We start from the raw sequence: 14,293 nt of genomic DNA, 5'->3' as shown, positions 1-14,293 counted from the left end.
CAATTATAAATTGATGTTGGTTCTAATTGATTCGATAATGAACTTGGATTGCACACCTGTTAAGTATCAGGCCCTGTATGAGGCCCTGAGGGGGGAAAAAAGAGGAGTGGGCCTAACGTTGTGAGTGGGTGAGCGAGTGAGGGAGTGAGGGAGGTCAGCCAGCACACATAGGACAAGGACAGTACTGGCCTCATCGAGAGTGAAACGTGAACTGTAATCACTGCCCCACAGCCACGGGTGTCCGATCTTGGCAGCTTGTCCCTGCAGCCCCACCTCGGAGGCGCCGAGGTTCAGGCGGGGCCGCACAGAGCACCGCCCACCCCAGAGGCGGCACAGGCACAGCGGAGCCCCTGCCACGCAGCCCCTGGGCCAGGCTTTCTGTCTGGAAACTGGGATAAAAGCAGCACTGGAGGCAGAAGCCTTACCTTTCAAATCTGAACCTTTTATGAGCGGCCTCATTTCCTCAGCCTTGGGTTGTCGGATACCTTTGAAATATTTAAAAAATAAACAAGAAACCCACCTGTTCTGACGAGCTTCACAAAGCCTCCGTCCCTCCGTCCGAGAGCTTTCCTGGAGACGTTTTTTTCCACCCCTGAGGTTGGGCCTTTGTGGAGGTGAAGCACCTGTCTGGACCTTTCCATGTGTTTTTCAAAATAGAAAAGCAGAAAGGAATGTTACCATATCATCTGATTAAATAGGTGCCGGGTGTTTCTCATATTTCAAGTTACCGAAGGCCCAGTTGTCATGGTCATGGTTTGGTTTGGTGCCAGACAATGGGCAATGAGAACCCAGACCAAGAAGGCTCTGGAAGGTCGGGAGCACACATGGGTTGCACACCTACTGTGCGCCAGCCCCCGTACTAGGCACAATGCGTGCATTGCCCCATTTGAGTTTCCCCACACCGCAGTGGCAAATGTGTTTTTAATTCCCATTTTTCAGCTGAGCGAGCTGAGACTCAGAGAGGTTGTGTAACTAGCCCCACATACAAAGGTCACGCAGACTATGAGTGGCAAAGCTCAAGTTCATTCGCAGGCCTTTGTGAGTTTTCTGCAAAATCACAGGACCTTTTCTGACGGTGCTTTCCTATTTGACTGGTAGCTCCTAAACTTTGTTTTGTTAATCTCCCCCACTGTTAAAAAAATACATTTTCCATCACAACCCAGTACACACATATATCTGTAGAACTAAAAGGAAAATGTCACCCAGTGGTATTTACCTGACTAAAACGTGATGCACTCTGAAAATTTCTTTTCCGATTTTTAATGTTAGTTGCAACCCGTAAATGAATTTCTGGAGCAGGCAACAACCCACAACCTGAAAAGCTGTTTTGCCTATGAACCTCTCAGGAGTAGGCCCTATCCTGCCCTCTCTCTGTCTCCCTCAATGCAGCCCAGAAGGGGGTTTGCACTTTCAGGTGTGCCAGTGTTTACAGAGGGCTTTTTATGTCTTAGGCACTTGGCATGTACCACGTCTTTCCGTCCTCACAGCATCTGTGTAACTAGGTGCCACCATTAGCCCCGCATGCAGGTGAGGAGTGAGAGGTGCAGAGAGGGTCTGCAGCGGGCTCAAGGCCTCGTCTGTAGTGTGTGGGAGCCAGAGTTGGAACCCTGACCATGTTTACCTGCATCTGGCATGTGATAGACCGTGGTGGGAGCTGATTGTGTAACCAATGATTCACCCCTGGGGCCTTCTTTTCTTTAGTTTTGTTCCCGACTGGGGGCACGTAGTGCAAAGATATACACTAATCATCTAGTCACTCAGTCGGTAGCTCCATCAAGCAGGGTTTCTCATCCTCAGCACTACTGACATTGTGGCCTGGATAATTCTGTGTTGTGGGGACTGTTCTCTGCAGTGCAGGTTGTTTAGCAGCCTCCCTGGCCTCTGCCCACTAAGATGCTAGATGCCAGTAGCCAGCCGCCCCACCACCACACACACACAGAATCATGATGACCAAAAAGTCGCCAGACATTGCCAAGTGTCCCCTGTGTGCAAAATCAACCCTGCCTGAGAAGCACTGCTCTACATGAATGAAAACTTGGGAACCGTTAAATACCAATCTAAGTTTTCCTGCTTGCGGATTCCATCCAAAAGAGTGACAGAGACAGGTTTCAGTCAGGGATATGGCAGGAGACAGGGCATACTGCCTGGCATTCACTGAAAGGTTAGTGAAGGGATCCATTTCAGAGGGGAGGGTGGGATTAAAGGAGCCCATGGGATGATGCGGCCCCCACAGACTAAACAGCAGGGCCGCCTTCACTATGCTGGGGAAAGGGACAGGGGAGGAAGTAGTGAGTGCTGGAGCCATTGAAGAGGGGCCGTGTGGCAGGAAGTAGTGCTGGAGCCATTGAAGAGGGGCCGCATGGCAGGAAGTGGTGAGTGCTGGAGCCATTGAAGAGGGGCCGCGTGGCAGGAAGTAGTGAGTGCTGGAGCCATTGAAGAGGGGCCGCGTGGCAGGAAGTAGTGAGTGCTGGAGCCATTGAAGAGGGGCCGCGTGGCAGGAAGTAGTGAGTGCTGGAGCCATTGAAGAGGGGCCGCGTGGCAGGAAGTAGTGAGTGCTGGAGCCATTGAAGAGGGGCCGCGTGGCAGGAAGTAGTGAGTGCTGGAGCCATTGAAGAGGGGCCGCGTGGCAGGAAGTAGTGAGTGCTGGAGCCATTGAAGACGGGCCGCGTGGCAGGAAGTAGTGAGTCCTGGAGCCATTGAAGAGGGGCCGCGTGGCAGGAAGTAGTGAGTGCTGGAGCCATTGAAGAGGGGCCGCGTGGCAGGAAGTAGTGAGTCCTGGAGCCATTGAAGAGGGGCCGCGTGGCAGGAAGTAGTGAGTGCTGGAGCCATTGAAGAGGGGCCGCGTGGCAGGAAGTAGTGAGTGCTGGAGCCATTGAAGACGGGCCGTGTGGCAGAACTCAGGAGCCTGACCACTGCCAACCCACAGTGCAGGAGGAGGGAGCCCCGAGAATCAGGAACCAGATCTCTCCCTCCTGCCTCCCTCACGTCTGCTGTGTCTTCCTCCTGCCAACCCCTCAGGAAGCCAGGAACAAATGAACAGAGGTCCTGCTCTGGCCTCCTCTGTGCCCTGGGAGGCCGACTGGCTCTACCAACAGTGTCCCTTGTTCTCTAGCAGTCCACAGAGATCAGCTCCGGGGGCACAGAGCAGGACAGAGAAGTCTGAAGAATGGACCTGAGGAGTCACCCGCGCAGGAGCAGTTTCACCTGTGCTCACCTCTGTGGCTTGAGTCTCAAGTGACGTACGGCACTTCAGAGAGCTAATAATGACCGAGTCCTAATTGTGTGGATGGGTACGTCATCCCAGAGAAACAAAAACTAAATTAATAAATAAGTAATCTACAACATAGCACATTCCATTCTTGCCTCCGCCCAATCAGAATTTAGGGTTGTTCGTGGCCAGACACAATTTTAACTAATCCCACGGGGTATCAAAGGATCTGAGTTCTAGTGTGGCTGTGCCTCTAGCTGGCTGTCAGAAGATGGGAAATTGTATGTAATTTCACAAGCATTTTCTGTGTGACAACTGGTATGTGATAGCATAGAAAGATGAACACGGCCCGACCAGCATCTACTCTCAAGGAGAACAGGTTAAATAAAGAGGGGAACAAGCACAGATCTATAACTTCTGTACAGCATGATAAGAGCTATAATTGAGGCCCGATGAAGAGGTCTAGGCCTAGAGATAAAGGAGCAATTAGTTTTGCTGGAGGCACTTAAGGAAAGCCAAAAAAAGATCCATAAAAGAATGGCAGTGACTTCAATGTGAGTCTCAAAAAGATGCCTGACAGACAAAAGAAAGAATCATTCCAGGTAGAGGGAAGGCAAGAAAGCATGCAAGTGCTCAGTTACAATGTCCACACATATTTCCGTGTCTCTAGAGCAGAGATCTGCAAAGCACAGCACACAGGCCAGATCCAGCCCTCTGCCTGTTTCTTTAGTGTCCGCGAGCTAAGAATAGGTTTTACATTTTTAAATAGTTGGAGGGAAAAATACCAAAAGAAGAAGCTTTCATGACACAATGGAAGTTGTATCAAATTCAGATTTCAGTGCCCATCAATAAGGGTTTATGGGAAGGTAGCTCTGCTCGGTGGCTGCTTTAGCGTCCCCGTGGCAGGTCCGAGCAGTGTGCAACTGAGGCAGACGGCCCCCTGCCTGATATATTTACTACAGGCCGCTTGCAGAACACATTTGCAGAGCCAGAGCGCAGGCTGCAGTCTAGCTTAAAGGTAAGGAGCGAGGGGTAGCGAGGCCTGAGGCCAGAGGTCAGGTAGGAGTCCGTGCAAAGCAGAAGTGAGGTTGGGTTTCATTCTGCAGGGGGGTGGGCAGTGAGCAGAAGTTGTTAACAAGAGAGGAGATGTGATCACATTTTCATTTTAGAAAGCTCTTTTGCCTGCCCTAGAATGAAACTTGGGAGACCAGGGAGGAGTCTTGGAAAATTGGATGAGGACCAGAGTGTAGGCAGGAGCCGTGGAGATGGAGAGGAGGAGACAGACCAGATGAGATCTTCCCATGGTGCATCACACTGGACTTGTGACCAGTTCATTTGGGAGTGAGAGGGGATGGGGGAAGGAGGTGGAGGAGTCAGGGATGAATCTTAGTTTTCTGGCTTGAGTAAGTGAGTAAAAATTATACTATTAACCAGGATGGTCTCAAGCAGAGGCAGAGGGGGATGAATTTTGTTTGGGACCCATTGATTCTGGGGTGGTATTAGGGTATCGGGTTGAGGGACTATCTAGTAGGTAGCTGGCTATTCTGTTGGTCTGTGGCTCAGAGAAGAAGGGGTTGGGCTAGAGACAGAGATATGAAAGGTTCGAAGCAAAATAGAAGTAGAGACCACCAATCCTCTCCTAGATCAGGGGTCCTCCGCACGTGTATAACATGAGAGGAGGGGACCAAAAGAGAGGGTTTTCTTAGTGGGTTCCTTGGAGGCCCAGGGTTTCTCCCAACAGCTGTTTTGATAGGGGCTGAGAGGGTGGGACCCCAGGTTTCCACCCAGCTGCAATCAGCACAGTTTCTCTTTGATCTATGTAACGGGCATTTACCTAAGAGTGTTAAAATGACAGGTTCCTGTACCTAAAGTGTTTGGGAACCCCAGGACTTGATGTTCCTGTAAGGTTCCTCCGAGTTCTAGAAGACCATTGTGTAATCAATCCCTCTGCTTTCAGGCGAGGAATATGTCCAGTCTTTCTCAGAGTGTGAATTGCTTTCTTGGTTTTTCCAAGCCTTCAAGGAATCACAGTGAGAAGAACCTTTCTTAAATGCCCCCAGTGGCCAATGACCACAACTGGTGAGGGGCTTCCCTGGCAGGGAGGACAGCACCCCTCTCTACGGCCCTCCTCATCTGTAGAGAGAGAATAATATTAACCCCACAGGGCTACTGAAAATCAAAAGAGATCCTGGTAACATATCTGGCACATGGTAGGTGCTCAGGAAATAGAACTACAAAGCCTCCCACCCCACCACTGACCTTGACTTCTATTTTATGGGGAAACCACGTGAGCGCTGTGAGAGCGAGCTGGTGGCTCTGGCTGCTCCTTAGACATGTTCCCTCTGCCGGCCACTGTGACCTGATGATCCTCATCTACTGCCCGCCCCGCCCTTCAGCCAAATTCTAGGCTGGCCCTGCTGTCCCTCTCACTGTCTCTCTTATCAAGTCTACCCTGGTGACCAGGAGATGGACAATATTCTACAGTGAAAGCCTTTGGCTCTTCTTTCTAGAAGTCCTGCTCTGAGTCTCAGTTGTCTGCAGAATAAACTTTTCTATGTGAAAACAGTTTGTATTCGCTGAGCTGTTTGAAGCTTTTTATAGTGACTACCTAGCTGAAGCATCTGTTTTCCACATGTTATATTCTTGCTTGTGACTGATCCAGAGTCTTGGACCAGAGCAAAAGTGCCTCAGGAATCCCATGGTCGAAGCTCTGACTCTTCTGTCCTCTTCTTACTGGCCTGCGGAGCTGCCACTCTTACCAGCCTCATTTGCAGATTCTCCAGCGGGCTTTGCAGGGTTGTCGCTACCTGGCTCAGGAGCCCACGGCCAGATGTCCACAAAACCAGGCTTCCGAGTTCAATCAAGAGTGAGCCTGAACTGAAAAGTGAGCATGAAGACAAAACGCAGTACCCCTCACCTCCCCAGTGGGTATAATCCATTCCTTTTGCCAGGAAATGAATTCAAAGCACATGTTCTTCTAAAAGTTGGTCGTTAATCCATCCGGTCATCCAACTATTATTGGAAACCTTCTGCATGCCTGGCTCTGTGTCAGGCACAGGATACAGACAGAGAAGCTCATGGGACAGATTGCTAGGGGACCACAACATGGCGTGGCGGTGCATGAAGGTCTGAGTGCAGTGAGAGGGCGTTGACGTCTCCCTGCGATGTAGAGACAGCCACAGACAGCAGACAACCTTTGAGTTAGATCTTGACCAACAAGAGGTAGCTAAGAGGAGAAGAGAGAGAAGAACATTTCAGAGGGAGAGAACAGCGTCTCAAAAGCGACTGAAACCTATAACCAGTGGCCATAGTGATTCCCTTGCCCATCTTTCTTCCAGTCCTTTTCTCCAGCTGACTTATCAGAAGTTGCTTGTGAAGACCACTGCATGGTCCATTAATAATGGCAAAGCACTATTCTAGAAATTAAACATGCCACCCCACGCTGCCGCCCATGTCCCGTGGCAGGGTCCTTCTCTTCTTTAGGAACTCCAGTAGCGACGCGTTTTGCTGTGGCTACCCAAGCAGTCCCACCAGCAGCAACCAACAGAGCACTTCTTACAGCCTATGTTGGGTTGATGATTCCTTTTTCCAACATATTAAAAAAATCAGCCAGCAGGGTGCATAACCAGCTCCTGAAGGAACTTTGCATAAATTTCTCAACTATGAATAATCCTTCAACACCTGCATCCTTACCAATGGTCGTTGCCAGAATGCTGAGTGATCTTTCAATGATTTCTGTACTGATTTTTCACTCTTCATTCGCTACAGCAGTGAATCCAAGCCTGAAATGCACCAAAGCAAAGCACCTAGACGATGGCTTTTTTCAACAGCAGTGCTTGTAGCATTCAGTGCATCTATGACTATTTCTTTTCCTTCTCTTTCACGTCACTTGTCCTAGCCATCTTCACCACGATGGCTCTGTCTGATGTTTCGCCAGATGTTCATTTAGTTGTTTTCTGTCCCTATCACTAGTCGTAATGTTCTAACTGCTCAATGGTTTCTTTCTTTTTTCTTTTTTTTTTTTTTTTTTTTGATGAACTTAAATTTTTTCTTCTGTATTATGTAGCATATATGTGTTGTGTGTTTTTTTATTAGTTTCAGGTGTACAAAACAATGTAATAGTTAGACATTTATACCCCTCACATAGTGACAACCCCCCTCCACCATTCTGCTACCCCTCTGACATCATATATAGCTGTCATAGTTCCACTGACGCTATTCCTTATGTTGTACTCCACATCCTGTGACTATATATATATAAAATTATAGTTGACATTCACTATTATTCAGCTTCAGCTTCAGGTGTACAGTGCAGTGATCAGGCATCTACATCATCCCTGAGGTGGTCTCCCTAATAAGACAAGTGTCCATCTGACACCCTACAAAATCTTTACAACATTATTGATTATCTTCCCCAAATTGACTTTCGTATCCCCGTGGCAATATTGTGGTTCTAGATTGTGCTTTCTAATCCCCTCACCTTCTCCCTCATCCCCACCCTCTTCCCATCTAGCAACCCTCAGTTTTTTCTCTATATCTCTGAGACTGTTTCTGATTAGTTTGTTCATTTATTCTATTCTTTAGATTCCACATATAAGTGAGATAATATAGTATTTGTCTTTCTCCGTTTGACTTATTTCACTTAGCATAATGTTCTCTAGGTCCATCCATATCGTTGCAAATGGTAAGGTTTCATTCTTCTTAATGGCCGAGTAGTACTCCATTATATAAATGTATGACATTTTCTTAATCCAGTCATTTACCGATGGGCATTTCGGTTGTTTCCATGTCTTGGCTATTGTGTATAGCACTGCAATAAACATAGGGGTGCGTAAATTTTTCGAATTAGTGTTTTGGATTTCTCTGGATAGATACCTAAGAGTGGAATTGCTGGATCATAAGATAGTTCCATTTCCTAAAATAAGACAAAGACATTACAAAAACAGAAAACTGCAAGCCAATATCACTAATGAACATAGATGCAAAAATCCTCAACAAAATATTAGCAAACAGAATTCAACAATACATTAAAAAGATCATACACCACGATCAAGTGGGATTCATTCCTGGTATGCAAAGTTGGTTCAATATCTGCAAATCAATTAATGTGATACACCACATTAACAAAATGAAGACTAAAAATCATATGGTCATATGAGTAGATGCAGAAAAAGCCTTTGACAAAATCCAGCAGCCATTTATGATAAAAACTCTTAAGAAAGCGGGAATGGAAAATCATAATATAATACAGACCATATATGATAAACCCACAGCTAACATCATACTCAATGGGGAAAAGCTAAAACCATTCCCCTTAAGATCAGGAACAAGGCAAGGTTGCCCACTTTCTCCACTTTCATTCAACACAGTTCTGGAAGTTCTAGCCACAGCAGTCAGACAAGAAAAAGAAGTAAGAGGTATCCAAATTGGTAAGGAGGAAGTAAACTGGTTCCTTGAGTGTGTTTCTCAATTTGAATCTTGCCACCTTTTCCCTGTAAGAATGTGGCATCATCAGCATCATCTTGGGTCACAATAATCTCTCCAACTTTTCTTAAGTCATGAAGTGAAACATCTTAAAGACTTAGAATCCAGCTCTCTTTTCCAAACCCCTCAGCATGAGTAGCACCAGCTTTGTTGCTTCTTTCTGGGACACCGAAACCTGGAGCTGAGACTGCTGTAACCGTAAGCCAACCATCTTTTATCCTCTTTGAATGAGTGTACTGAGAGCGTCCTCACCTATGACAACCAAAGTCTTTCACTGAGACTCATCAATTTCAAGAGTGGGTACAATGGGCTGGACACTGGAAATCCTAGGTAGCCTGGAATTTCCATTTCTGAACTTTTGTTGTATCATTCAAGTAGGGGGCTGTGGAATCTTAGCTGAATTCCGTGCCCCAGTTCCAAATTCATCATTCAATGTTTCTCTGTCCTGGGTTGTAAGGACACCCTCCAAACCTTTGTGATTACATCAGAAGAGACATTGCTGATTTCTCCGTCTCCATTCGCAGAAACTGGGGCAAAATTAGCAGTCTCTTCAGGGGTTATCGTGGCTTTAAGCTGCTGCTTCAGTTCAGCAGTTACAGCATCAACAGGCAACATCACAGAGGTTGTTTTTTTTTTTTTATTTCCAGTGGATTACCACCTTTGCTAATCTTCTTGAAGCCTTCCATGGCAATGGGGCCTGTCATTACAGGAGCAGCTGGTGGTACCATCCCTGGCCTCTTCATTTGTCTTGACAACATCTTGATCCAATCTGGGGCAACGGTTTTATATTTATCCCCTAAGTCAACTGATCTGGCAACAGACACCTCATCTTTTGTTGCTCTTAGGCTTCCCCGGATCTGTGTCATAGCCACAGTTCTTCCCACTGTTCTTCTCCAGAGTAAGGGCCTTGGCGTCTGCTAGGAGGACTGTACCTGGGAGCATTAGGTCTTAGGCATCTGCACTGGATTTTGCGTCTTTGGCATGAATCTGAGTAAGATGAGGAGCCAGCACGCTAGACACAGGCTTTGTCGAGCAAAGGACTGTGGGTAATCAAAGCATTCCTGCAGTGCTGGTGGCCATGCTGGGAGTCATGTCCTCAGTGACAAAGGAGGGGCAGATCCGACAGGTTTTCAAAGGGAAGATCAGATTTCAGCTTTTAAAAATGACCCGCTGCAACATTTTTAAAGATGGGCTAGCATGAATCAGTGAACAAAATCCAAGCAAAAAAGGATGCATTTAGGGCAGGAGTGGCTTAGAACATTGGAAAAAGGCTACATATTGGGCAAATTTTTGAAGGTTGAATGAACTGGATTTGATGAAGGAGTGGCTGTGTGGGGAAATGAAGAGATGCCAAGTGGTGGGGAAAGGGGAGTGGTCAGGGTTAACGGACGGGCTCACCCTTAGCGAGGGAAAGGCTGAATCCATTGGGATGGGAAGAAACTGCACGTGCTACCACTTCACGATTCCCAGAGCCTTGGAGACAGGTCAGGCCTCCTTCTCTTTCCTCCACTAACAGGGCCTTGTCCCCTGCTAGCTCTGCCCAATAACTCACGATGCAGACTGGAGAGGCATTTGTATTGCCAGATTCTTCTAGCTAAATGTGTACCATGTGTCCCGCTAACCTTTACAACAGCGGGGAAATGTCTTGTAATTAACCAGAATATAAAGGATGAATGGAGCAGCCTGGCAGTCTCCTGTAGTCATTATCATTCGGAAGAGATGAATGTACCTAGGAAGATTTCCATCAACCCGTTAAAGCCAGCGCTCTTCTCTTGGGAGTCCTGACTTTGTTCACATACAGTGCAAAACCATGAATGGTGTGAATTATATTTTGCATGTGAATATTTATCGGCATGTGTACACAAGTGCACGAGTGTTTCTTGTGGGTGTGCTTGCTATGGACATGAGTGTGTATGTGTACAGGGATATGTGTGCATCGGGGGTGTGCATTCAAGGGTAGCTGGAACCATGGAGCCAGCTCCAGGCTCCATTTCATCTCTAGTGCCTCGGTGGTTCCAGCATCCTTTTAGAGACCAGTACCACAGTATGATATCATCAGCCCTACACTAGCGGGCGTTCCATGAATGAATGAATGAATGAATGAATGAATGAATGCAAACAACATGAGTGAACACATCCCCGGAATGTTCTAGGTCCTTGCTATTTGGGTCTTCATTGCGGATTGGGTCAGTCAGTGGTACCCTGTGGAGATCTAGAGAGAGACGTGCCCTTGTTCTCGGAGCCTTCACACCCCGTCTTCCCTGGTCTGTCAAGCTGAGTCTTCAAGGAGCTCATATTGTGGCTCATTTCCCATTGCATGATCACTCAGCCCCACTTGGTCAGACTGTTTAAAAGATAAATTAGCTGTATGTTATCATGGTGTGAGCGATTCGCTGGGGTTGCTCAGACACTGAGGGCCCAGCCTGTGGAGGTGGCTTCTTGATGCTGAGCACCCTGGATGTGGGTCTTGCCCAAAGCTTCCTGCCCGGCCCAGCACACCTTCCTGATCCATTCATCGGCGATGGTGTGGACCCACTGTGGGCTCCACCTCCCCTGAGCCCGGGCCTGGCCAGCTAGGCCTAGATACACACCTTTTAGAGACTGTATTGTTGGTAGAAGGAAGCCCTGCCCATGGAGCTGTGACCTTGCATTCCCCAGGCTGCTGTTTGCTGCCCAGAGACCACATGGTGACACAACCTCTCAGACCCAGCTAAGAGGAGTAAACAGTCACAATGTTTCTACGTCATCAAGGAGCCCCCTGTAGTTTCTCGGGTCCTTTCTCATTCAGTTCTTCTCATCACCTTAACAAACTCTGTCCTGTGTAACTGGTAGGAAGGAAAGGAAGGACAGAAGTTAGTTCCTGCTTGGGACACGTGATGATGGCATCTACTGCTAAAAGTGGCCCAAGGCATATGAAGCGCTAATCTGTCAGCTTAGCCAGCCCTCTTTGGGGAGGATGATTAGACAGGATAGACACAGAAATCAGAAGGATTCCTTCTGGGGTCCCGAAACGGGAGGGTAGCAGGAACCTCTTCCCAACGCAACCTTCAGAAGACAGGAAGAAGGGCTCTTTCTTATCCACACCCTCATGTCCACCTGCATCCCACGGTCCCCATTCAGCAGTTCCAAGGAAACCCCAAGCAGCATTTGCCCCTGAGAATAGCATCCATGGTGCGCTGGCCCCCTGCCCCACCCATTTCCTCCAGTGGACACTACAACCTGAAACTAGGGGATTGGCCTGGTGCCCTAAGCCATCTCCACAGACCTGACCACGAATGGACCATGCTGGGTCATAGAGACCCGTCTCTCCACCCCTGCCCCAGTGTGGAGGCACCAGGGAGAAGATCTCGGACTATTCTGATGAGGCTGGGATCAGCCCTGCTCTCTGACGGATGACAGAATCACAGGAATGCTTTCCCTGCCACACTGTATCAGCTAGGCTTGAATAATGCATCTTCCCCAGCTAACACCCTCTGTTTAATAATGGGTCCATGTTGGTGTTCATTGGAGATTTTCCTGCTGGATACACATGGAGAGTAATGCACATTTATAAAAAGGGTTTGGATGCTCGTTGGGAAGCAGCGACTCTGGTAGTAACTGCATTCTATCAGGCATTCAGCTTCGACAGCAGTTTGGCAGGGGACAGATCCTTGGGGAGCTTTTGGATGTAGGCAGAGAGTGGGGTGGGAGGGACTGGGAGATGGCTCCCTGGTGCACCTGGTCTCTGTGGGCTTTAGTTTTGGAATTGGCATGTTACCTCTAGTACAGAGTGAGTTCCTGAGTGTTCAGGGCCTGAGCTGTGGAAAGGAAGCTTCTGGAAAGGGCTACTGGTGTCGCAGGGATTGCTTTGGGGCAGGTCTCAAGAGAAGGTGCTGAGGCTGAGCCAAGAGAACAGCTGCTTCCAGGCTCTGTGACCTACAGCCAATCACTTCAGCCAATCACTTCAGCCACTTAGAACCTGATTTTATTATCTGTCAAGTAGGTACAATAACTACTGGTCAAGGTTGTCGAGCATAGAAGGACCAAATGAAAGGATTATTCGGGGCCCAGTGCATAGCACGTGCTATTCTAGGCAACAAGGATACAGCAATGGACAAAACAGGCAAAAATCCCTGCCCTCATGGAGCTTACATTGCAATGCAGAGTGACAGAAATCACTAAGTAAATGATACCGTGTGTTAGAAAGTTAGGGAGATAAAGTAAGGAAGGGGGTCGGGGGGCTGGGGTCGGAGGTGTAGGTTTAGACGGTGTGGTCAGAGAAAGCCTCCATGAGGAAATGGTGTTTGCACAAAGGCTCCCAGGGCAAAAAGTAGTGAGTAATGAAGATTCCTGGAGGGGAGCATTCCAGGGAACCAGCAGGCGGAAGCAGGACCATGCCTGGCATATTGTAGGAACACTGGGGGCCTGCGTGACTGGAGAAGAGTGATTGAGGTCACGGGCAGGGCAGGTTGGTCTGTGCGGGCTGTTAAAGACCAGCGTTTACTCTGGGAGAGATGGGTTGCCACTGAAGAGTTTTAAGCAGAGGTGTAATATGGTCTGACTTACGTTTTAAAAGGATCCCTCTGGCTCTTTTGTTAAGAACAGACTATAACGGGGCACGGAGGGAAGACGGGAGGCCCTGGCAACAGAGGGCAGAAGTAGTGGAGAGTGGGACATGGAGATTGCATTTGGGTATATTTGGAAGGATTAGCTGATGCAGCGTGTGTGGGTGTGAGGAAGGAAAGGGGTCAGGGATGCTGATATGAGTAAAGAACTCAAAAGGCGCTGAGCCTAGGACCTGGCACATAGGAAGGCACATAGGTCACGATTGTTGCTACCACTGCTGGGTACCAGTCTGAGTGGGGCTGAGTCACCTGGCAGGGGCCAGCTGGGAGATGGCACAGGCATCTGGGATTGGACAGATATATCAAGCCACCTGACCAGAGACAGGATGAAGTCTTTGGAGGCCAGCAGAGTGCCTTGGGGAATTAGGGTACAGACATGGGGAAGTTGATGGATTCAGAGGAATAATAGCCTTTGTGGTTGTGGAGTTCTGGCTGTGCTATTTGGCCACGTCCTGGTGAGCTGTAGACTGGACATAGTGTTGGGATCAAAACCCAGTTCAATCCATCAGGCCACCACCTGCACGAGGCTCCATCTCCCAGAGGCCCCCAGCGCTCAACTTCTCCTGCCCATAGGAGGTCAGCTGGTATGGGCTGGGCTGATGGGCTCTACAGGTTCCCCATGCTCCTGGGCCAGCCACGACTTCTCCCAGTGATGGCAAAGATGCCAGAGGGCACGCCTAATCTAATAGGCACTTTTCAAATCTTTGGACATGTCAAGGCTTCCCAAATTCCAATGTCTAAACCCAAAGTCAAGGCGTGAGGACATATACTCTACCTGTTTCATGGGAAGAAGGACAAAGTCACATTGCCAAAGGTGTGGATACAGGAAGGGTGACAATCTAACACACCTGGTCAGGGCCGGTTCAGGGACGGAGCAGGCCTGAATCTGCAGGGGGGCAGAAATGCAGGGCTTCACGTGTAGATGGGAGATCACCTGGTCTGCCTCGCCGAGAGGACCGGCAGTGATAGCAGCTCATTCTCCACGTCTGCGACCCTG

General features: G+C 48.5%; 1 protein-coding gene across 5 annotated transcripts in view; it reads left to right on the top strand.

Moving 5' to 3' along the window:
• The window catches only part of CSMD2 (CUB and Sushi multiple domains 2), a 577,361-nt gene that overhangs the window by 275,145 nt on the left and 287,923 nt on the right, over positions 1 to 14,293 (top strand). The window lies entirely within an intron of this gene.

This window comes from Rhinolophus sinicus, chromosome 14 (assembly GCF_057876585.1).
Source record: "Rhinolophus sinicus isolate RSI-liver-muscle chromosome 14, RSI-T2T, whole genome shotgun sequence".
In the NCBI taxonomy this organism is placed as follows: Eukaryota; Metazoa; Chordata; class Mammalia; order Chiroptera; family Rhinolophidae; genus Rhinolophus; species Rhinolophus sinicus.
The sequence above is the reverse complement of the archived record's forward strand: the minus strand, read 5'-3'. Positions and strand labels throughout refer to the sequence as shown.